Source organism: Festucalex cinctus, chromosome 9 (assembly GCF_051991245.1).
Source record: "Festucalex cinctus isolate MCC-2025b chromosome 9, RoL_Fcin_1.0, whole genome shotgun sequence".
Lineage (NCBI taxonomy): Eukaryota > Metazoa > Chordata > Actinopteri > Syngnathiformes > Syngnathidae > Festucalex > Festucalex cinctus.
Genome location: NC_135419.1, coordinates 5,758,280 through 5,784,147, shown reverse-complemented (window position 1 = coordinate 5,784,147; position 25,868 = coordinate 5,758,280). Strand labels below are relative to the sequence as shown.

At 40.0% G+C, this 25,868-nt stretch overlaps 1 protein-coding gene across 3 annotated transcripts in view; it reads left to right on the top strand.

The window, feature by feature from the left end:
* Positions 1 to 25,868, top strand: part of mid2 (midline 2) — a 97,701-nt gene that overhangs the window by 19,131 nt on the left and 52,702 nt on the right. For 2 of the 3 annotated variants that reach the window (XM_077533056.1, XM_077533054.1), the window contains exon 1: positions 13,218 to 13,468. The exons of the other annotated variant lie outside the window; for it this stretch is intronic. The gene's annotated coding sequence lies outside the window, so the exon portion shown is untranslated. Of the gene's footprint in view, positions 1 to 13,217; positions 13,469 to 25,868 lie in introns of those variants that run through there. 3 annotated transcript variants of the gene reach the window in all.

The window sequence follows — 25,868 nt, the reverse complement described above, 5'->3', positions numbered from 1 at the left end:
GGATGTGGCGTTGGAAGCAAACATGATTATAGTTGCAAAGTATTAAATAGGTTTGTGAGCGGCTGGTGGTCACAATCTCCTTGAGATGAGCTACTGTAAAAGACTGCGGCTTGGCTAAGTGAGTGTCTACTATCATGGGGCAATTTGTACTGTGGTTCAGTAGGCAAGTAAACGGTAGTGGTTGTACTGGGTGGACTTTTTTTGGATTGTTCCAGTCAGGAAACTGTGGTTTGGAATGCTGGAAAAGAGAGGGCGCAACAAATTTTTCATGGATAAATCAAGCTTAAACTATGAATAGACAGTTGTAAGCACGCTGTAAGGCTGACTCATGTAGCTCTGTTTGCTATGCTTAGTTCGGATGTATTCCTCAAATCCTGAAAGGGCTTTATGGGTGTTGAGCTGTTTGAGCTTCATGCTGTACTCATTGGTAAAAAATTTGGAGGTATTCGCTTCACAGGATCAGGGCCAAAGAATTCCCAAGCAGTCATCACAAATTGTCTGACAAGCTGCATGGTTTGTGGCCAGAGAGGCCTTTTGTCCGTTTGTGGGTTCCACAAGTGTTAACACGGACTCAGATCCTCACTTTCACTTGGTATGTGAAATATTCTGAAGATTTTTTTGAAATACAGCTACTAGTTGACCTAACACATGGTCCTGCATTCTTATTTTATCATTGGAAATATTCTACCAGAACAGCTCAGCTTGTGTTCGGTCTCACCAGTGACCGCAGCATTAGGCTGTTTCCCATGATTCTTACACACTAAAACAGGGAGTAGTTCTAGTTCAGGTATGATTAAAAACACACCTGCTAATGATTCAACAGTTAAATTCTTTCTTAAATTAGTTTACCGTAATAATCGCTATGATAACTGTGTGATTGTCATGCTCATGGCCTAAACAATTGGTTTGCCGACTGGACAAAAAAATAAAAAATAAAAATCGAGTCGCCGGGATAGGTCCTGCATGACACAGAGGGCTGGTGAAATCCACCGGGACTCGGCACACAAGGCTCACAATGCGCGACTGTTCTGATTAACGCGGTATGTCTGGCCACCCTACATAAAAACGCTGTGCCAGTCTGAATTTTATAAAGTGATTCGGGACCAAAAAAGAACTTTGCAGTTACCATGAGAATAACTTGGAGGCAAGACGTGAAAAATTGAGACATTAGATTGTAGTGTAATGTAGTGTTGTGCTGCATTCCAAGGAACGTGGGCAGTCGGTTTTATCCAAATCGTATTGATCCAGTTGTGACCTCAAAGTGTTCTACAGGCAAATGTAAACAACAAAGATGGCTGATTCTACTAAATTGTTTTTTTTTGTTTTGGTTGCTCAAATCTCTTTTTGACCTCTGGCAAATCTTCCTTTATTTATATAAAGTATTAGCATTTCATACATTTTACCAAATATGGATATGGATGGTTGTTCGTCTCTGTGTGCCCTGCGAATGGCTGGCAACCAGTCCAGGGTGCCTACTGCCCAAAGCCAGCTGAGATAGGCTCCAGCACCCCCCGTGACCCTGGTGAGGAATAAGTGGTCAAGAAAATGGATGGATGGATGGATGGATGGATGGATGGATGGATGGATGGATGGATGGATGGATGGATGTTTCTAATGTTGTAAATTATGTTTTGCCATTCATAGTCTGTCTCATGGGGTCGCCATTGTTGAGTGCCATCAGAGATGTACAGAAACTCAAGTTGAACATACATCTTTGAACTAAACTGACATTAAATTTAGAAACATCTGTTCCAGAAATCTAAAGTCTCACAGGATGAAACGCAGACGAATAGAAACTTCTGATGGTATTGATTCGTGATGATAAGGCTCAGGTCTTTTGTGTCCACATTGGTATTGCTCACTGCTAACTAGGCTGCCTCCAAGCCCACAGGTACTATACGGCCCCTCCCTCCTCTCCTCCATCCACTTCATGCTCTATTTTTAGCAAAGCTTTGCCGGATTCTTCCCCGGGATTTTCCCTTTCTCTGCATCCCAGACACTCTCCGTTCCTACTGCTCCAACAGTACCTTTTTGATCATGTATGCCGATGCATCCTCATGAACTTTATTTTAAGAGGAAGTGCTACTTCAATTAAATTCAGTCCCCCTGTGGGAAGTGAGTAGTGTTGCATATGCTCTGCAGTCAGTGTGAGGCGTGCATGCAGTGCGTTATTTGCAATCAGAGCTTACTCATGTTTGATTCAGTTAGCAGCAGCTGCAAGTCCTCTCGGATATGGATGCATCAGCACTTGTTGGTCTGTGGACATGAAGTGTGCTTATCCTAAGTACATATGTGGAATTTAACCCCCTCCTGGGAATAAGTATCCTGCTTCAAACTTGTGAATGAAGTGTGGTGACAGCTTAAGACCCTGTGCAATGCAGTTCTATGTCACTGCTCTGACGTGTTAATTACCACAGACATATTTTTCACAATTTAAAACAGTCCAACTAATGTCTTAATAACATGTCTGTTTTCATTCAAATGTGAAATCACCTTGTTTTAGGGGCGAATTTGTCTCATGCAGCGAGACAGCTGTCGTCCTGTCTCATCACTGATCTGAATACAGTATATGACTGGATAGCCGTAGGCCGTTGAAGTGACAGGGCGGCCATCTTGCTCCTCCCATCTTGCGAGGTGACACATATACAGCTCGTAGGCAGTTAGGGTCTGGTGTTGTGGCAGGCTGATTTGTCAGAGGAATCTTTTGTTGAATTACAGTTACAATTATTTAAGAAAAATAAATAAATAAATACAAGTTTCCTCCTGTAAACATCATAAAGCATATAATTTATACATGTATTTAAGGCAAGTTGTAAAATGTCTGAAGTCCTCTTGTTTATGTTTAGCAAATTTAAAACATCATAAATCATGCTGTTTTTTCTCAGTACTGTCTCCAATGATCTCCAATTTCGATCCTGTAAATGTATAGGATCGTATGGCGAGAAACGTTTCTTGGGAGGAGCAATATGGCGGCCTCGCGGCTTCAAAAGTCTTGGCCTATCGGCTATCCAGTCATATATTCAGATCACTGTGTCCCATAGACTGCTTGGCCAATGTCGACTGAAAATGACATCACAGTGCTGAAGGGCTCAGGTAACACTGTCACATGACCACATCCAGAAAACAAGTGAGCCGTGATTGGTCGTTAATTGAGCACTGAGCAACTATGATGTCATTTTCAGTCGGCAGCAAGTGGCAAAATGGCCGCCCCCTGAGACGGATAAAAACGGTGAGAGTTTGCTGCTTAACTCATATTCCACAAATGCAATATTAATCAGAATACTGTGTTTAGACTAGTGGTGGTTCATACATATTAATATAAAGAACATTTTTTTAATTAACCGCCCCCTTTAAATCAAGCTACTTCACACAGTTAAGCTTGAGCATAGTTATGTTTTATTAAGGACAATGTGAGACAAACAGACACATGGGTGTTTAGCTTACACAGGGGGCAACCATTGCTATGTACATTCAGGAACAGTTTATCATTAATAAATACAAATAAAAGGCTGAGCTTCCATTTTTACTGTTTGGTGACATGGCTGGCCATGTTTGGGGCAAATAACATTTTATCTGCCTTGAAACACAGCGTGACAAAGTAATGAGCAATGTGTCTGGAGTCACTTGTGGCATTTTGACGAAAGACAGACATGCCTTGCAGCATTCCTTCATGACTCCCACATGCACCATTTGCACAGGTAGGTGACAAGAGTGAGGAGAACCCATTTGTCAAATTTATAGGCCTTTATGCCGACAGACAGCCACTGCCGGTGGGGTGATCTAGATAATATGTGCAACGCTAAAAGGCTGAAGAGACCAAGTTTGAGTTGCATTGCAGAGACACTCAGAAGTATAAGCACTCCATTTGTTAACAGGGACAAGGGTCAAATTTGGTTAAGTTTTTTGTCACTTTGTTTTATTGGTAACACAATCACACACACAAAAATCACACAAATTAACTTAACGAGTTAAATTAACGCTTAAATCTTCTTGGTTATTAAAGATGTTCACTTTTAATCCAGATGTCTCTTCAATTTTGATGACTGAACTTCTTTACGCTGTTAGCTAACAATCGGTGCTAACACTGTAGCTCTGCTTACCTTTTGGCTTTTGACATGCTAATGCGCTTTATTATTATTATTTTTTTCAAGGTTGTTCTTTCTCTGTGGAACTTCTGCCAAGTCAATATGGCTGACAAATTAAATAACCCTTTGAAGATGAAAGGTGAAACGTTTTCAACATCCAAGAATAGTCCAGTTGCCTCAATTCCACTTTCGTAACTTGATCTGAAAATTTACACACGCCGACTTGAAGCTCATACGCAATATTTCTAAAAGCATTAGTTTTAGTTTTAAAGGACATCTGAGATAGCTGCAATTCAATATCAAGACTTTTTTTTGCCCTTGTTAGCTGTCAAGGTGGATTCGAAAGAAATGTCGTACTTCCACTATCTGTCTTGAGTAATTTAACATTAATAGGACATGAACATTAACAGGAGACAACCAGAAATACTAATGCATTTGAAGCTCCCCAAAAATTTTAAATAATTCGGAAATACCAACCAATTCAAAGTCAGCCGGTGTCACTGAATGTAATGTATTCATCGTTCCACTTTTCCAATTGTCTGTCCTGCCAAAGTTGTACTGTTTAAAATTGATCCCTCCCTCTTTTTTAAGAGAAATAAAAAAATAATTCTCGGTCACACTTATTGGACTTCACTCCCTTTGCTTTCCTCTTGTGTCCTGCTGTCTCTTTCTTCCACCTGTCTGCGGCGTATGGCTTCTGACAGCTCAGGTAGCCCGCAGCCTCCCTTGGCCACGTACAGCGCGAGATGAAAGGCTTGCAGCAGGAGCTCGTTCAAAAGTACCTTCTGCTCTACCTGAGCTGCTCTTCATAGGCACTGCCAGGCAGATGGAGAGGAAGCGGAAGAGTGGAGGGCAGGGAGGAGACCGAGGGGCAGACATAATGCAGATAACGACAGTGATGTCAGACTGAAAAGAATTGTTACGGTTGCCTTGTTCCTGATGTGGAAGTCTCAGATGGTGACCAAAGAATCTTGCACTTCCCTCTCTTTTTCTTACGACTTTATACATCCAGACGAGAGGCCACCAGGAGACTTGAAACAGATTTGGAAAGTCCACATCATTTGATGTATCAAGTCAAGCTGAGGTCTCACTTGACAACATAACATCTTGTGCCTTCCACAAATTCTACAGATCTTTCGATCTGGGGATAAAATTCAGACTCTCTGCCCAAAGTCAACATGTATTGCATCATGTATATTCACCCAGCTGGGCCAGTTCTCTCTGCTCCCTACTACACAAGCAGAACCTCGATCTCACCAGCCAGAACAGTATAAACACATCCACAAATAATGTATTTTTTGTACTTTCAAATTACTGTAGAATGAAATTAAAAATTCTCTGTCAGTGCCACTCAAAACTAGGCTTTACCGTCTTTGTGAAGGCAGGTGTTTGGATTGGAGCTCAACTAATTAAATTGTGCCGAATGAAGTGGTTTGGTGACTGCACAGGACAAGCAATATTTTGCAGTTTATCGTCTTTCAGGTGGATACATTGCATAATTAAATGTAATTGATAAATCGACAAGTAATCGATGATCAAATTACCGGTAATCAACAACTATTTTAGTAATTGAATAATCGTTTTAATTTTAAATTGTCCAAATTCTCTGATTTTAGCATATCAACATGGAATTGTTCACTGATTTCTGTAGTCATTCATGAAAGAAAACTGATGATCTTATGTGTTAAATCAAAATAAGACATTTGAAAACATCTGTTCTTAATTTGGAAAACAATGACTTAACTGGTAACATTGTACAACATCTAACCCCTAATCCATTCTAAAAATATTCTATAGTGGCAGTATTGCACAGTAAACTTTCGTGACTAAATGATCAATTTCTTGAAGCCAATCAAAGCATTTTTCCCCCTCACTTACAATTAATGGTCTACCTGTGCTGTAAATATGTCTTGCAATATGCATATATTAACTTTAATGACAAAATTGATGAAATGGTTGGATTAAACGTTTTTTTAAAATCTCATATGAATGCAAAATGAATGCAAACTGTTATATATAACAGTTTATTTTTTCATATATATATATATATATATATACTCTTTTGGAGACGCTTCTGTGACAGATCGTGTGGCTCCATGGGGCACCAGCATGTATATGATGTGTCAACTAGCTGGGTTAAGTACTGTAGCCCCGAGCCGGGAGATTCAGCCTTGGGATGTCGCAGTAACATGAAGTATTAGGTAGTAAAACAGTTGACAGTTGGTGATTACGAGAAACTCAGGCGGGCCAAAAAGCAATCAAATCCACACTGTCCTGGACTCTTGACACATGGCTGACATCTGCCTGATGAAGAGCTCTGCTGTCCAATTGAGTAAACCGGGTTATTAATGAAGGAAGTGAGATGATAAAGAAGATCAAGAAGAACCTTTTGCTTGCTGTTGGTAATGTAGTTAAAATCCACTCCAAAACATGCCTTTAATGTGGCTTGATGATATGATCTTAACTAATGCCCAGCAATGTGCATGCAGACTGGAATTACCGTAGCTGTGTATAGAATGTTGTACAGCCTGAAAATGTCCACGTGTCTCTACTTTATTTTATCTCTTAAAATGTCGAACTCAGACACGCAGAATCTCAGAATCTTTTCATGCCTCTCATATTTTCCATTCCTCCTCCTCCTGCTGCCGCACTTTCCCCCTTTCCTCCCTCTTCTCCAGCTTCAATCGAGCATCTGATCACAGGCTCGGGAGAATGGGGGATAATGAGATTAGGCCTGTACATGTTTACACATTCTGATTTGCATTGAGCTTTTCCTGTCTCTTCGTCTGACCCACATTTCTCTTCTCCGGGTTTGCGCTTTTCATGTCTCAAGTCACTCCCTCGCTCTGGTTGTCTTTGCCTGTGTTGCAGCAGTGGCGTTACATGCATGCGGGGAAGATATGTTTTGTTAACTAAATATGCGGTGCTTCGCACGTTGCACCGTTTTTTTTTTGTTTTTTTTTAGTGGTTGTCGCTTTTCGGATCAAATCGACCGCTTTACCGTTTGCGCTTGACTCATCTGTTCGCCTCCTTGTTTCGCATCGCAGTTTGTGAGGTAAAATGAGTATTTTGTGCCTCATCAAAATACAGAGAATAGCAAAAGTGAGAATTAACCTCGGAGACGGACCCAAAAAGAAGCACGCGCATCACTTATGTCTAGAGAGGTAGTGTATACTGGAGGCTTATGACATCATCATCACATGTATCACATTAGTGTGGTACTATACACACACGCGCACCTGGTCAAAAGAAGCACATTGCTAATTATTCTGCACCAGCTAGCTAGCAACAAGCTTCTGCTGGCTGGTGGTACTAAACCTGTTGTGGAGTTGCTCCAAAGTCAGTAATCATTCCATCTGTGGCAACAAATACGCTACAAGCCATGCTAATTTCTAAGCTAACTTAATATTGACACTACTTGCACGTTTAAGAATCGGAAAACAGGAATGAATTACGCTACGCCGTAAGGTTAAAGGTATATCATTCATTCATTAAAGTTTCAAATATTTCCAGTATCAATATTGTTTTCTTTGTTTTCACAATACAGTCCTGAGTTTTTGCTTTTTAGGCCTGCACAATAAAAAGTTCTCAAAATTATATTAGCGTTGATCTTTTTCTCTTTTTTTTTTTAGTGTGATTTTAAGAAGTAAGAACTGTTGATCATATAAAAAGAGTACCCAATCTTCATTCATTATAGTGTCTTTTTTTTTTTTTTCTTTCTTTAAGTGCACCCTCCTTTTTGCCATCGGATGTTGAGTGCTGTGGAACTCCCGAATTTCTATACACCGGACCATTCTAAATGGAAAGAAATCCTACTGTTGAGACTAAACTAAAGCAACCAAACGCACGCAGAATCTCAGGTTTCGTCTGCGAGCCCATAGAGGAAACTCACTCAGTAAATTTAATTACAGGAGCTTACCAAGAAATCCCGTATGATTGGCATGTACCATTTCTGGGGATTGGGGTGCAGCCGTTTTACTCATAGTTTTTCAAATGTAAATGTCACATAATAAAATTGTACAAACCCTAAAATCAACACCATGGAATTAATCAATATTTGCTAATAATGTTAGTACATAATCACAAAAACAAAGATTTTTCAATACCATTTTGACCCTATCCATCTTTTTTTTTTCTTTTTTCTTTTTTTTCCCCCACAGTTGTTGCACTGGATATTAGATACAGCAGGTCCCTACTGTTACTGGCGGCCACCACATATGCTCCGATTTACAGCCTGAAGGTTGAATGTCTCCATCTACCTACCACCAGTTAGTTTACAACCCACACCACCTCACCAGAAGCAATAATATATGTTGTAAATACTAGGAGGCAAGGAGTGCAATAATAGTGACAAAATGTATCCCAATATTACCAAGCAAAAGTATAAGATAATGGATGTAAAGGAATATAGACAAAGAATAATATTTTGTGTCTCCTAAACACGGGGCAGAAATAGAACAGAAATAGAAATCGTATGCATTTTTTCATCCACTTCTGATCAAAAACAATCAAATCTCACACTCCAAAGCCTAAAACCAACTATTAATGGTGATATACACGGGTTCAAGCAGGCTTTGCGGTGAAACCAGAACTTGACTTGCTGCATGACTGGATCATGAAAGCAGCTCGTGCGAGCCAACAGTTTATGACAGCTGACAGCAAGGAGCATGCTGCCGAGCCGAGTCGCTACTCGAGCAGATAACGTGAACGCAGTGTTACGGAAGCAAGTTTTCAAAGGAGCGTTTGATTCCGGATTCCTTTTAAAGGCTCTCGACACGTCAAAAGCGATAGCTTGTCATGTGAACTTGGGCAGATTAGTTTGTTGTCATGAGACGTTTGGGTGTAATGCTTGTCTGCCACCTGCCATGTTTCAACATATCACTCGGGAATTAGAGTCCAATGTCATAATGTATTATTTATTTTTTTTATTTGCATGTGCCTGTTAAGTGAGTGACATTTACAAACCCTTTTTATAACATTTTTTGGTTTTGTTATGAAAAGAACCCTCTTGATTTTGAAACGTATTTGATATAAAATAGCTTTTGTCCTCCCTGGATGTATTATGTTTTCATTTTTACTGTTCTCAATTTTCAGCCAATAAAAACAAATGTAATACCTTTCCAAAGCTAGTTAGCGTCCATCAAGGACATTGCACTTGGCTCCAAGATATCGTTTTTGAAGCCAGAGAGTGAACAAGGTAACGTGACAATGATAAGAAGGTCTCTGCCTTGCCTCGGCTCAGCGCACAAAATGTACAACTGCTGCATACAGTCGCATGCACGCATAAGCATGCGCAATTCAAAGGTCATGGAATGTTTTCATTATTTCGAGGGTTAAAGGAAGCCACGAAAACAAGAAGTGAAATAGAAATACACGACCCATTGATGGTCCTTTTTCTTTTGTTATTTGTGCTGGCATGTATGGGAAATGAACAAGTTTGGTCTGTGTTCAAAAAACAAAGCTTACTCAACATCCATCCATCCATTTTCTTGACCGCTTATTCCTCACAAGGGTCGCGGGGGCTGCTGGCGCCTATCTCAGCTGGCTCTGGGCAGTAGGCAGGGGACACCCTGGACTGGTTGCCAACCAATCGCAGGGCACACAGAGACGAACAGCTTACTCAACATATGAAGGCTATATTGCTGCTGCAAACATGATGACAGATTAAATCAAAACATAAAAACAAACAGTAACCTCTTTGGCTGCTCTGCTTGGATACAACGAGCATCAAACAGCTGCAGCTCATTCCAAACGCCGCAGCTCGGATTCTGACCAGAACTAAGAGATCAGAACATATTCCTCCAGTCCTAAAGACTTTACAATTGCTCCCAGTGGGTACGGTAGAATAGATTTTAAAATTCAATGGTTTGGGTCCTGAATACATTAAAGAAATGCTAATTGAATATAAACCCAGCAGGGCTCTGAGGTCTGAATACTTGTGTCAATTAGTGGAGCCCAGGTTTCAAAACAAACACGGTGAAGCAGCATTTAGCTGTAATGCTGAACACAAATGGAATAAGTTGCCAAAAGAAGTGAGGTTAGCCCCAAGTATAGATGCTTTTAAGTCCTGATTAAAAACTATTTCCTCTCTTAACACTTGCACCGGCCATTTGTCATGGACTGTAAGTATGCATCATGTGTGTGTGCGGGTGGTGGCGATGACTGTAATTTAATGTGAAACGTATCTCTATGGCCACTCGGTGGTTGGGGGAACAGTTTAAGGTCCAGTCTCTAGAGGCCACTTTGTTTACTGTCAACAACCTCAGCGGTCCAGCCTGCTCTCATTCTGTCACCATATCTGTGTCCCATTGCAACAATTCATCACACCTTTCACTCCAGACTGTTTACAGAATAGCAACAACTTGATTGTTGTGATATTTAAGTCAGCCAACTGGCATGGGATTGATTTGGAATGTATTAATCTATCTACAGGATGGATGACTTTGTCCTTTCTACCATGGCGGCTCTACACACCACTCATGCTAGAATTGGCATTGCTTTGTGGCGAGTTTGGTGGAAGCAGGCATGGGAGTGCAAGAGTTAACGCAATACTGATGGCACAGCAGCAAACTTGTGTTGATTGCCTTCCTCTGACTGTATTTCAGGTTTTATTAGTTGTTGATTTGCCTGTGCCTGCTGAACACGGGGCATTACTCCACTTTTATTTAAGGTGCATCCCAGTGGCTAATGTGTCTGCTAAATCATTGTCAGCTGCGGCACAGCGTTAACTTGCGCAGTCCCAGGGTAAACAAACATTATTAAGTGTTGAATTTACAGAGGCTGAAGTTGCTGAAGTTTGTACAGACCAATATTAACTGTCCAAGTTTGCAAGAAGGTTGGGCTAGCCTGTTTCAACGGATGCTTTTTTTTTTTTGATTAAACATTACATTGTTGCTAGCTAGCAAAAATGTTAGCCTAACGTTGCTTGTTCACTTGATTGGCTATATTATAATTAGAGATAGATTTTTTATTTTTTACTGATGCCGATTATTAGTAGTCAAGAAAGCTGATAACCGATATTTGAAGCCGATATTCATTTTAAAAGATCCGCAGTCTAAATCTATCCATCCATTCGTTTTCCGTACAACTTTTTTCTCCAGTCTTGTGTTGGAATGTGAGACAGATGATTTAGTAGTGTTGCTTGAGGACACTCACCACACACACACCTACTTGTTTGGCCACACCTTGCCTGCCTCACAGCTGAAAACAAGATCTGCACATTTTTTTTAAAGTCCTGTTGATATTGCATTGAAACACTGTGGTTAAAAGGCTGCTGTTTTTGATAAGAGAGAAATGTCCGGTATTTGGCATGAGTGGTCATGGAATCTTTAAGGGGGCAACAATTTGAAGTGATTTCTCCGCTCTTCTTTTCAACATGCCTTTTACAATCCATAAAACCGCATTGCCTCTCGGAAGGAATGTTCAGTACACCTTCATAACTCTGCAGGTGCTTCAGGTAACTGTGGAAAATCCACAAGGCCAGAATATTTCCCTCAAGATTCCGATTGCCTCAGCAACTTGTGGCTCTTAAGGCAAGTATGACATACAGTTCTAAAAAAAAATAAAAATGTGCCTGTACAAAGACGTTGTTAAATTAATACCCATTTTCTGTATATATTCAGTATATGACAACCATGGAATTATGGCATATGCAAATGGGAAGTGCTATACTGAATTTAAAAAAATCTAATGGCTTGCTTAGTAGTCCATAAACACACGCACAATTTAACACAGGTATTGCGTGCCACATACTTGTCCAATTAATCCAGTAATTACAGCCTTAATTGTCGCAAAAATTATAAAACGCTTTTCCCCACGTTCATATCTGTGATTATTGTAATTACTGCCTTAAGGCCTTTTTGCATTTGCACTGGATTTCTTCTCTTTAAAGTCTCTTTTATTACCCAGAATTGCATCATTCTGCACAGAGAAAACTAAGGTTGTTTGTTGGATTTAATTAATTCTATCATGAAACCTGGAAAACCGCACTAATTCATTCTGAAAGGCTCTGCTTGGTGACCTTGTTATGTGACCCCTGGCAGCAGGTGAATAAGTGAGGTTTTCGGTATTTTACATTGCATTGTGGTATGAATACTGATGCTAAGTGTACCATGTACTGCACTGGAATATATTACATGGACAAAAAAAAAAAGTGCACACGCATCTTTTCCTTCTCATCCTTTCAGTTGTGCCTTTTTGTTGCAACTCAACATTTTTCAGCGAACATTTGAATACAAGCAAAATGACCAAGCTTCTCCTGTGTTCGTATGATACGTGCTGAACACACAACAGGTGTTAACTCTAAAAGTTAACACCATCTGAACAATTTTCTATTTAGGATGCTTTTGAACACTCCTACCGCACCACTTAAATTAAATAACAAGAAAATAACATAGCATTTATTGATTTAAAGATTTGCAGCTGTTCTGTGGTGGACAATCTGTGGTTTGGTCACTTTGTTTACACTTTTGTATGTTTTAATTTTTATACGGATTATATGTCAAGGAATAAGCCTGCCAGTAGGATTCTGCTTGTCTCAAAGATTAATTAAACCAGACACGTCTAAGCATGCATGGACCTGTACACTGCAACTGCAAAATGTCTCATTTAGTCCATATATGGTTCCTTTCGGGTGGTATCGTCACTCGTTTTGGGTTTTTGATGGTTCTGACCAGGCGATTTCAAAATAAAATACCGCCCACAAGTTAAATGGCATTATTCATTACACTACACAATGCAATTTATGCAAACAAGCAAGAATAAAGCTCTTACAAAGAGAGGGAGATTTGAATTTTTTTATGCACAAAACACATACCAAAAATGTACTTATCTGTGGCCCAAAAACATAGATTTGGATTGTAAACGGGTTACTTAGGCTGTACCGTATCCCACCCATACACAGCACCCAGTAACACAGTTGTGTAGATTTACAGGCGTACCTAACGAATTGTCTAACACTTGTCATGAACTATCATAACGTGGCTCCTATCTGCCGCTTTATGTGTGAGGTTTGATAGACTTTGGTGGGCGGAGCTACTGCAAACTCTCTCTCTCTCTCTCTCTCTCTCTCTCTCTCTCTCTCTCTCTCTCTCTCTCTCTCTCTCTCTCTCTCTCTCTCTCTGTGAAGAAGTTGAGGCGTCGACTTCCCGAGTTGGAATCTTTTTAGCCACTAGAGCAGACACGTCAGTGGGGCTCCGGTGTTCATGTTTCAGCTTCGCACCGCGCACTCCGTGGAAGCGTCTCAACTGAGAGGAAGTCGTCAAACAGTATCCGGTGTCGCTCCTTGTCTTCTCGTTTCTTCAACTGCTGCCGCGTTCCTTCCAAATTTGTCCCGCTCCAGCTCCACGATGATAGGCGACCAGAGCGCTCCACATGTTGGGCTGGTAAGTGTTTACGCACAGGCACTCGTCTTGTGCCGGCTCGCTTGGAATCACCAGCGGTGACCGGGAAAGAGTCGGGCGGCTCTGTCTGTTTACATCCAGCCGGTGAATATATCTAATAGTTAAAATTTCGTCAAACGTGTGATTTAGGGTGCTGGTTTGAAGCTTGAATTGCCAAATTTGGTGCGCAATGCTGTCACGTTTGGACAGCACATGTAAAGATATTGAGGGGATTCGCAATTGTTTTATGTACTTGAACTTTTTGGGGGCACAATCACCTATGATAACCCATGAAGAGAAATACTTCCATCTGTTTAAATAACAGATTGTATCAGATTAAATAACATGATTAGTTGCCTCTGTTTATTCCTTTCCTATTTTTTTTACAGGCTGTGTTTGGGAGCTGTCATTGTCTGCGCCACAGAACGAAATCCCATTTGCATTCCACATCTTTTCTTTTTATTGTGGGTATTGTTTGTGTCATTATTTACTTCTTTTTGGGTTCTTAATGGAGAGGCATAGCTGAGGGGCAGAGTAGATGAGTGTTGGTTTGATATCCAGTTTGCATTCAGGAGCTTTCTTCTCTATTTGCTCCTGGTGCTGTGTTGTCATAAGATTATTTGTTTGTGTTTGAGTTTTGTATTCCTCATTGGTTACGGACAAACTGTTAAGACACCTTAACACTGAGAACCGACAACTACCCTTTGCTGGAACAAGATATTACTATCCTTCCCACATGGTGATAAAATGGAGAATCTAGAGGATGAAAAGTGTGACAATTGTATTTCAGCTCCTGCAGGGCTGAATGTGTGAACATTGATTTCAGCCGGGCTCTGTGATCCTCCTGAGCTCAGTAGACATTATGAGGGATCGTTCACAGTAAAATTGTGTTGAATATGTGTTGGGACTCACGGACAGGGAAGGTTGGTGAGATTAGGAGATTAACTTGTCTGTTTCTCTCTTTTTTTTTTTTTTTAAATGAGGGGTTGATCCAGTGTATCTTTTCAGAATCTTTTGTCTTTTTTTGTTTTGTTTTTTTGCATCCCAGTTGAATTATTCCCTCTCGTTATATGTGCCACTGGCGTGATCAGAATAAATTCATGGTGATCTACTATTTTAGTCTGACACTGATTGTGCATTATTGGGAAATCCCCATAATGATGAACCCCAGCAGATTGATTTTGAAATTGAATTTATACTTAAATATGTGTCATATTCCTCATACTGCTGCTACAGTATACGTATCTCCAAGCTCCATATGGTCTCTTTCCTGCCTGTCTGTATCTTTAGGCTTGCCACTTTTCCCCTTGCTTTTCTTGCTTGCCTGCCTCGTTCTGCCTCCATACAATTTTCTCTCCTAAGTCTCGAATGTTCAGTGCACAAATGTGGTGCACAGCAAAGTGCATGGTTTGCACCTACTTTGTCTGCTGCCAACATGACCGAAATGAAGGGGGAATGTGTCACACTACATCTAAAAGTGACACACTATTTACTGTCGACGATGGTTCACTTTCAAATGTGTATGCTTAGATTGATATTGCTGACTGTTAACTTTAAAGCCTGTGGTAGTGGTGCGTTAGAACATGAAATAAAATGTTCAGGCAGTGAAAAGCAGTGAGCTGCAGGCAGCGTGTGCCCTTCAAACTGACTTTGCCACTTCTAATCTGAAAAGCCTGAGACCCAGAATACAATAAAAGAATCAAGAGGGCATGTCCATCTTACAATCTTGGTATCTTCTGGGCTTCCTTAGCTTTGTTTACTTTTCGTACTTTTATTATTTTGCCAATATTGGTGCAATCCTATCATGGCTTTCATCTTTCATCAACTATTCAATCCGCCAGTGGAGGTCTGCTTGCACTTCCTTATAAATGTACAAAGTACTTTGCGTGCTTCAACCTCCTGCATGGACTCCAGCAAATCAGTTTCTGATTCTGCCATGTGAAGGATTGTGCGGCTCTCACGCACTGATTTTAAAGGGAATGCGAAAATCCGCTTCCATTCATTACCGAAACAGGTTGGCTGTGTTCACGCCCACAACGGCACCAAGTGCACGTTCTGTAACTGCTTCAAGCTGCGTGATTCTGCAAAAATACCAAGCTTGCCCCTGCGGACAGTTAGACTGTGCTTTGTTCCAGACTGGGCACAAAATATGGAGCCCTTCAAGCACTGCGTATTAAAAAGGGAGTTTTTGTTTTTTTCTGCATTTGAGGACTTTCGTCATGTGCTGGCTACAACTTTATTAAAACAGTCGCCCGAAACCTGTTGCCAGGTAAACACACAGCCAAAACAATATTTTTTTTTGTTTTTAGTGGAAAAGCACCCAGTGTAAATGCACGTGTAGTCAGACTCCAAAGATTCCACCCAGACAGGAAAGAGTGAGTGAAACTGTTTCTCCACCCCAACCTAACAGCAGCTGAGGATGAAGAGGTAGCTGACCCCCACCACTCAGCTAGTTAGCTGCCAGCTGCTTGTGTGTGCTCCTGCGGCGCTGCATATGTTTCCCATGATCCAACCTGCTGGCACCAGCAGCGTCGGACCAGGCCCAACCCCTGCCTCATGTCAACAACCACCATCCATTGGAACAGAACACTCTCATCCATCCCATCATCACCTTAAAGCTGAAAGTCAAGGGGTGACTATGCCACCTAACCTCATAGAATGGAAAAACTTTGTTCACTTTTATTATTTTTCTTTTTTGATCAGAAATGCATCATTTTAAAGTACCAAACCAGTTCATGTTTCCATCCCGATTTCAAGGAGGTACAACTTTTTTGGCTCTGCGATCGACCGGCGGCCATTGAGAATTGTTTATTGTGTGATATCTTTTTATTTGGTTAACATATGATTGATTAATAAAAAGTCCTCCAATTAATTTGATTTGAATAGTGTTCCATAATTATTAAATTCATTATTTTGATTCATTTTATTTAATTAACTTAATAATTATTTTTATTGTTAAATAAATTGGTTAATTTTATTATTATTTATCATTATTTAATAATAATAAAATAATAATTAATTTGATTAATATTTTAACAGTGTCTCATAACTATTAAACATTATTAAACAATAATAAAATGATTCTCGGAGCTGGTGAGATTGGAAGCCTCTGTTAAAAATTGAAGTTTTTCTTTTGCCACAAACCAGTTGTGTGAAGTCTACCTCTGTTTAAACGTACTGGAGTTAATAGTCCTGCCAGACTTCTCCCTGCCCGGTTTTACTATTGCACGTATTGCCTAGATCTGCAGTTCACACTGAATTAACTCTTTCCTACATTAGTCATTAAAAAAAAGGAATCAGCCTGTCTTTATGTATGTTTTAACATATTGTGCATTAGTTAACATGACACGTTGCTGTGCACAGCATACTTTGACCGTTCAAAAATGCCGTAGGCCCAATAATGTGTTCTGACATGCGTTCATTGTATGCATACACACAGATTGCGGATAGGCAATTTTTTTCAGTCTCTAGTGTTCTCATTAAAGTTATACTATAAGATAACTATAATGTAACATTCTGGGCCTCTCAGTTTGTGTTGTATAAAGGTCTAAAATGGTCAAATGTAACTTTTATGCTTAATTCCATTAACCCATATATGGTGTTCTCATTGTGTTAGTAGATGCTCATTGGTATACTTAATTTATTCTTTGATCAGTTTTACAGTTAAACGACAGTGACAAACTGCCACTCTTAAAAATATTGGTACTGGAAAGATGTAGTACAGTTTTTGACAGCAAAATATCTCCGTACCTTTTTTTTTATTTTTTTTTTTAAGGACTGATGCACCCCTCAGAATCATAGTATGAAGTGCTCATTATCAACCCTAGTCTAGGGAGTAGTTGAGCATTCACTCACTATGATAAAAATACAATATAACTGATAAAAATACAACAACTGGATGTACTGTAGAAATTGAAGATGAGAAATTTGTATAAAGATAGAAACTGAGTGGATGGGGAGAAATAAGACGAGGCAGCAGGTTTAAGGTATTCACAAACTATGAGGAGTGCCATATCATGCACAAAACAAAGCCCATTTGCACTTCTAATTATAATGATGCTGCCCTAGTGTTTTGTTCCGCTATGAGAGTGTGACATGTAACACAACAGTGTGGGTCCAGCATGATGTAGAACATTCACTGTCCCTGCTGCTACACAAATGTTTGGCATTATGTCTAACCCCGCTGCTGGATTAACAGCCAAACAACAGAGCTGCCCCCTTTTTCTGTCTTTGTGCTGATACAGATTGGTGAGACGTAACAATGGTGTGCAACGTTTAGCCTGGAAAGAACCACAGAAAAGAGGCTGTTCAGGATAGAGGAGGGGGGGGGGGTGGTGGGGGGTGGTGGGGGGGCATGATTGTGGTCCAAGCAAAGCAATGAGTGTGAGGGATTTGGCTTCGATCCGTCAATTCCTCGGAGGTTCTTATCAGCATATTCTGTTAATTCTTCAACCAATGTTCTTCATGCTTTTAGTGATTACGTCTCATATCATAACAAGAATTCTTTTGATTGTATAGTGTATCACTTCTGGGTTGTTTCAGGAGGCTAAGGCCAAAGCTCAAATGTGAAGATGATCGATTGTTTTCAGTGATCTGCCGCTCACGATTTCTACTGAATGTCAGTGCCTTCCATGGATGGGTGACTGGTGTGACTGATGTGCATGAAGTCAAATGGATGTGGTGTCAGTTACCTGACACAATCACGAGGACAAGCAGTACATAAAAAATGGATGGAAGGATGTATAAGTGCTATTCAAGTATGATTAAGCTTATGTGCAAGAACGTCACTGATGTTTAATCATATCCAATAAATGAAAGGGAGTCAAATGTCATATTCTTCATAAATCATGCCCAGGAGTGGAGTTTGCATGTACTTCCTGTGCCCTCGTGGGTTTTCTCCGGGTACTCCGGTCTCCTCCCACATTCCAAAGACATGCATGGCAGGTTAATTGGGCGCTCCGGATTGTCCCTAGGTGTGCTTCTGAGTGTGGATGGTTGTTCGTCTCTGTGTGCCCTGTGATAGGCTGGCAACCAAAGCCAGCTGAGATAGGCGCCAGCATCCCCGCGACCCTAGTGAGGAAAAGCGGTTGAGAAAATGGATGGATGGATGGTTCGAGCTATGTTTTGTATAAATCTTATGGATTATATTTTTTTTATTTTATTTTTTTTGTCTCCATCGTTTGGTTCAACACTGATTTAGCAGTGGGCATTGTTAACCTTCACGGTTATTCTCTTTGGTTTTGCAAGGCCCTGGAGACTGACTATTTTTAAAATGTGTCATTGTGGGGCATCTGTTGTTTCGTTAACAACCTATTGATTTATGTTGGCCTCGGACACATGGCTACTGGAAACATGTTTTTGTTCTCAAATACACTATTTGAGTGTTGTTCTGTGTGCATGATAGTAATATGAGTTATAATCACTTAAGTGTTAGACAAACATTGAAATCAACAAGGTTAAGATGAAAATATTATAATTCAAATTCAATATTTTTTTTAAAATTGCAATAAATCAGATTTTTCATAATTGTAAGAAAATACTTTTAAATTCATGCGAACAGTAAATTTTAACAACGGTAAGCTACAAAAAAAATTGGCAATTAAAACATTTGTTTATGAATTTATGGGAAAAGGAGATTATTAAAATAATCGATTCATGGTTTCATTAATAGATATCAGGCGCCAAAAACGAAAATTGATACCGTATTGATTTGATTTTTTTTTTTTTTTTAACCCAGCCCTAGTTTTTGCCTGGCGATGTCGTGAGATGTTTCTTATGTAAAATGGGAGCCTTGCTCAATAAAAGAGGCAGTTACCGTTTGTTCCGTGTCCTACACGAATTATTGTGCCCCACATTTGTCACACAGAATTTCTGAGATCATCAATTGTCAACAAACTTCCATGATTTCTTACCTCTGGTTATTAAAATGGAAGCGAGCATCTGCAGAAGAGACAAATGTGTTTAATTAGTAAATAAATTTATGTGAGTCTGTGGGGGCTGACGTCAATCAAACAGCAGCCAGGGAAAACAATGGCATACTCAAACCCCCCATCAAAGGAAATACCGAACATTAGTGTGGTATAAATAGCAAAGTCTGACTTTGTAGCAGCAGACAGGGACAGGAACCACCCCCACCCCGACACACCCAACCTCCACTGGGGTCACCCGGATCACAAGGTCTCACGATTCTGCTGCCACTCCCAACTCCCTTCACCACTCATTTTACTTTGATCTATTTTTGTCCTGATTTCTCTTGCCCTCGCTGTTTTTGTGGTCACCTCTCTCAGTTTTTTACTCCTGCATGCAATCTCCATCTGCCCCCTCTCCCTTTCTGGCAGTCATAAATAACTGAAAAGCCGAGTAACACATCTTGCTTTATTAATGGTGCCTCTACTAGAGTTGAAGTGGCAAGTGGTCCCACTGGATGTATTAAGTTTAGAAGGAGGGAAATGCATGCTTGCACATTGGGGAAGAACGTTTTAATAGCCTTTGGTCAAGCAGCACCACTCATTTGACTCGTGATTTAATTTATAGAATTATTTATTGTGACAGAGCACTCATATTGATGTGATGATGGAGCCTGTTCATATTAGGACCTGACAACTTTATTTTAATGATGAAGGATGAAGGCATAATAGATTGAAAATGTGCCTCAAATGGCCACATTAAATTAGTTGTCAAAATTAATCTATCGACAATTTATCCTTCACCAAATTAATTGGAAACTATTTTAATCATTGATTAATCGTTTAGAGCCACTATGTAACTTGAAATAGTCAAAGTTGACTGATTTCAGCATCAACAGTAAATATCTGATTGCTGTTTGTGTATACGGTTGTTGAAATATAAAAACGTAAAGTTGGAGTCTAGGCTACACTTCTATTGAGTTTGTCAGCCAAAGTGAGTCTGAGTGTGCAAAACTGGGTTTCGGATCATTCAGTTGAGAGGATCCCAGCAAGGTTATCTTACGTACTGTTTTTGTGTCGAGCGTACCGTATACCCCATTCACCCCAAAACACTGTGACTTACGATTTGGTATTTATTTGATACATTTTGCACCTTTTCTCTCAGGGCACAGAATCCATATGATAATACATTTTGCCAGTGTGTTGACAATGTGTCTGACACCTCATTGATAAGCTGTCCAGCTCATTTTAACACAAAATTCTATGCAGTTACTGTCAGTTTAACCCAGGAATGTATCATCAATCTTAATACAGAAGGTGATTGTTTTCTAGAAAGTCTTTTCCAGTTTAATATACTGTTTATATGTATGCATGCACAGGTTAGGAATTGCAATTACTCACCAAAAAAAAGATTCTGTGTTGGGAAGCCCGGGATGCCGTTTATGTGGCACAGATTGCTTTTTCACCCAGGTCTGGGGTATATTTGCATATTTATAGAAAATTCCAGTAAGAGGTAAGCCTTTCAGGAAAACGACATGCTCTCTCTTGTGCACGCAGTCATGATCGTGTTGAAAAATCAAATCTGATTACGTGCCAGCTGTAAACACAAGGAAGTTTGCTCTCTGGGCTCTCTGAGGGGTAACCTTCTGCCACTATCGCTTCTTGAATTCATCATCTTGTGCGACATGATCACTACCATCAATCATATCAGTCATTTTATACCAAAATTAATGAGTCAAGGAACATAGTACTACAAGTTGACCATGACTTGCTTCAAAGTTGAACAATGCCAATCTGTGTTGGAAATGTCCAGGATGACCTTTTCAAACTATTCTAGTTGGTCCAAATCTTCTAGAAAATTAAATGGGTGGATTTCTCATCAATGTTCAATATGTAAATAAGCTTTGCTCTGTTTTGATCACTGTTTTCTTTACTTTGAATATGGAAAACAGTTTTTCTCTGATTGGTAGTAGCCTACGCTATATCTCGGTGTCTTGTGGCATTTTGATCCATTGATTGTGGACTCCTAAAATCATTGTGAAGCAGAATTTATAAGCATCAAATTGCTCACCCACTAAATTCCCTTCCCTCTCTGCCGTTTTAACAATCTTTCACAGCACGATGTTGACACAGCGATGGCAAAGCTTTATGTTTTCGTAGCTGACATGTCTGCCACAACCCACAACGCAAAGTGCTGCCCAAGCCCTAGAGGGAACGTGAGCTGTGTTGAGACCTTCATGAGACAGTTTTAGTCAGACAGATTTGCTACTTGTCACAAAAGTAATCATGGAAGCCACCAAGATATAAGCGAAATCTAACCATATACAGGTAGCTACTTCTAGCTGCAATTGCTATTTTGACTGTTCATGCTAGTGTAGTCTCAATGTTTTGATGCGATTGATGTACCATGATTTCTCATGAATAACATTCAGCCCTGTTTATCTCCCTCTCCCACAAAATATGAAAATATGGATTGAAATAGTGAAGCTCTTGAACAAAGAATTCTTGACCAAAGAATGAAATGGTAAATGTACGTAAGCTAACAGCTTTATTCTCAATATAGTTACATACTGTTCTTCTGTAATTTTAGTTTTAGTTTTAGTTTATTCATTTTTTCCTTTCGGACACATTACAGTTTACATCAATCACATCACATCATTTGCAACATTGACATCCGAAAGAAGGGCTGACGGGTAGAAGCCGAAGCTTATTCGAGACCCGTCCCCATCGACCCATTACTATAACGCATCAATCATATACATTATTTAGAATAGTCATGAATTTTTATCGTTATCCATCCCATACTATCCCAGACACTGCTCGCTCAGTTCATCTTGAATGTCCGTGTGTAGATTGTGGCTAGTCCCAGTCATTTGGAACTGGTGAGTCGGTCCCCAGACGCCACCAGCAAGCCCACCCCGCCAGGCGAGCAGCCAAGGCAAGCGCAATTCTTCTCTTTCACCAGTAGGGTCTTCGCTGACCTCGGATCAGCTTTCACACATGTTGTGCTTTCCAGAAGAGTAGATCGGCTTGCATTCGGCCCATTGCTTTCAAGCAATTTCAGCACTCGATTCTGGTCAGGTAGCACCACTGGTTGCTAGCATGTTGTGGGTCTGATGACTCCTGTGCGCTGCCCAGCCTCGCTCACCCAGCAGAGCGGCCCACGCCAGCTGCGTTCCAGGAACCAGACCACCAACCCCCATTTTGCGTATTGACAGCAGATTCATTGGAGCCACAATACAGCCTTATCATGTAGCCTTGACTGTTAGAACAAACGGAATTCGAGCCAGACAATATTTAGATTCAAACGGGAACAGCAATACATGTTATCAATGCAGGTGTATAAACAAGAGTTAGCCTTGGCAAAGTCAGCAAATAATCATATACAACTCCAGCTTTGGGTAATTAGTGATGTTGTTGTTGTTGTTGTTGTGATATTGTGAATTACTGTTGTCTCTCAAGCGCTGCCAATTCCTCAGCTCCTTTCACGATTCGTGTTGTTAGTTGACCAGAGTTATCTTTAGTTTGAATAAAAATTCGGCAGTCTTTTGTCCACGTGCTTTCGATAAGTCCATTCTTTCTCATTTGTCGAGCCTTTTTGGCGATGTCAGCATTTCGTTTGGTGAGGTTTTCGTTGATGTAGACATGTTTCCCACGAAGCTTGTGACGGTCTCTCAGAAGAGCAATCTTTTTCTTTCTGTCAACAAACCTGATCAGAACTGCCGGTGGTCGTGTCCCTCCAGTTGGAAGCGAAAAGCACATCTGAATGTGCGCAGGATCAACAGTTAATCCCAAATCTCTGAGTTGAAGTGTCACTTGCTGTTCCACAGTCTCGTTCCCTGAATATTGGTCAGAATCTTCCGTGCTCGTGCTAGCCGCAGCTCTCAAAGGGCCACGGCGCGGCTTGATCTTGATACCGGTGACTATCACGTCGTTGATACGAAGATTTTGTTCCAAATCATCCACTTTTTGTTCCAAGGCAACAATGCGTCGATCTTTTTCCTGTGTCTCTTTCTTCAATTGCTGTATTTCCTGAAGAAGTGGCTCAATGCTCTTCTTCATTTCAAGTAATTCGGCAACCATTCCACTGAGTTTTTTAAGAGAAGATTTTATCTCCTCAATCTCGTCAGCTCTTTTTCCGCCAGGCATTCTGCAACAATGTAGTTAAAAATCCCAATGCAAAAATCAACAAGTAGTTAGATTCACGAGCGAGTGCAGGAGCAAGTGCAGATGCGTCCTTCCTCAACAGATGCGTCCTTGCGTTTTTGATTTTAATAGTTTTAATAGTGTGCTCAATGTGGCCTTAATTCTTATATGTTATAAGACATGAGAATTAGCTCCACATTCTGAGTTATACGTTCATAGCTGTAAAACTGGTTTCTAGAAGCTGATTTCCATTGAGCTCTGTTCGCCCTGGCCTTTACAGTGTGTTTGGCCACATCTAAATATGTAATAAACTGTCCTTCCCTTTTCCTAGGCTCATGTGGACAAAAACACATTCATAATGGAAGCATCACTAAGAGAAGCAGGAGTGTGGTCACACTACTGTGGTGTTTCCTGTTAAATTCTCTGCAGCTCAAAGAGATGAGAAGGATTCTGACTTGTATTAATTTATTATGCACTGGCTGGAAAATCTTGAAGGCAGAAGTGGAAAGGCCACTGTCACAATCTTGCTTGATTTCCCCCCCATGTATAACAATGTTGAACCAGTCAAATGACATTGCCTTCCTAGCATTTGCAAGGTTCAAGATGTCATTCACTGAGACTGTTGACAGGCACCAAATCAACAGATACAGCTGTCAAACTTGCAATCATGAACAAAACAAACATGTCTTCCATTTGAGGCGAGCAGAGAGAGAAGCACACAGTGGATTACACTCGGCACACAGCAAAAGTTGTTTAAAAAAAAAAGTGACAGAGGCATAATCTAAGCTAATGCAATGCTTAAGAACTGCTCATTTTTTATACAGAATTGGGGCAAAGTGGTAGGACTGAAAAATATTTAAATATACGTAGGCAGAAAAATGTAGCTCTGTAGGCACACAAAACTCAATTGCAAGAACCATGTACCCTACATAAATATGCTTTTAAGTATACCTCTACATTAGTGCTATCACTATCGAATATTTTTAGAATCAATTAATCTATCGATTATTCAATCGATTAATCGACTGATTATTCAATCAATTAACCAGATTTGAAATTTTGCATTTAAGTGTATTAATTTAAAAAGTATTTTTTCCCCCTGATTACTGTTTATTAACCAGTGATTGATGTTTATCTGGTACTTCATATGTTACCGGTTCGGTCATTGCTTTCCAAAGTACAAACAGATGATTGGAAATGTCTCATCATGATTAAAAACAGAAGATAATCACTTTTCTTTCATGAAGGACTACAGAAATCAGTGAACAAATACTGTTGGTATGCTGTAATCGGAGGATTTGGACAATTTTAAATTAAGAATGCAAACATGAATGTGAAAGTATTAGGAAGGCATTTGAATTAAAGATGATGAACTGAAAAGCTGACATACTGTCTTTGCGAACAAGTGAGGATTTAGTACTTAAATATTTTGACAGATTTTTGAGCACCGTGTACCACGTAAAATCAGTTTGAGGTCAGTCAGCACAACCAGAATGAATACATAAGGTAACCTGATTAGAGGGCACACTGTCAATTTTCTAAAAAAAATAAAATAAAGGATTTTAAGTGTACATTTTAGTCCAAAAATATGGTATATAAATATGGTGTGTATATATAAGCCACTTGCAGTAATGCAATGATTTTGACAGTTCCCACCGCTGTTATATTTTGGGGTTCTTTTACAATGTGGAGATTGTTAAATTGTGGGTCGATGTACATGACCACTCCGCGACTTGTCCCCCATGTTATTCCATTAAGAGCTACCTATTGGACCACAGAATGGAAACGGCACATGTGCCTGCTAAACAGCCTTTTTCAGTCCACCACTGATGTAGGCGAGTGACCTTCAAGTATAAAAAGTTTTGTTTTAAAGAATTTGAATTGTTATACATTGACAAAACCTCTTACTGGCATGCTTTAACTTTGTGACTTGATATTACACTGCCTCAAATACATGAAAGTTACTTTTCATGTGCAGATGTGAGAGCCAATTCTAAACCGTTCTGCCGAGCTGCAGTGAATGGGGAATGGAAACACCCTTTTGGCTGTGTGACTGTTTACATTTTCAGAACAGGCATCAAAAGTTAGATGAAACCAACCTTTTCTAGGGCTGAGACAGAGCTAGAATGAAAGAGAGAAATGTCAAGTGGAGGCTAGGAGAAGGGAAAAATAGAGGAAAATGTGAAACATTTGGAATGGATGGAGGGGGCGGCATATGCTAATACATTTGTTCCTTTTTATCCTGTGAAGCAACTGTGAGCATGCATATTGCTTGTGTCAAAGACTGCAAAGGAACACATTTTTTAAAAATGTATGTATGTGTATGTGTATATGTATACATGTATGACTGT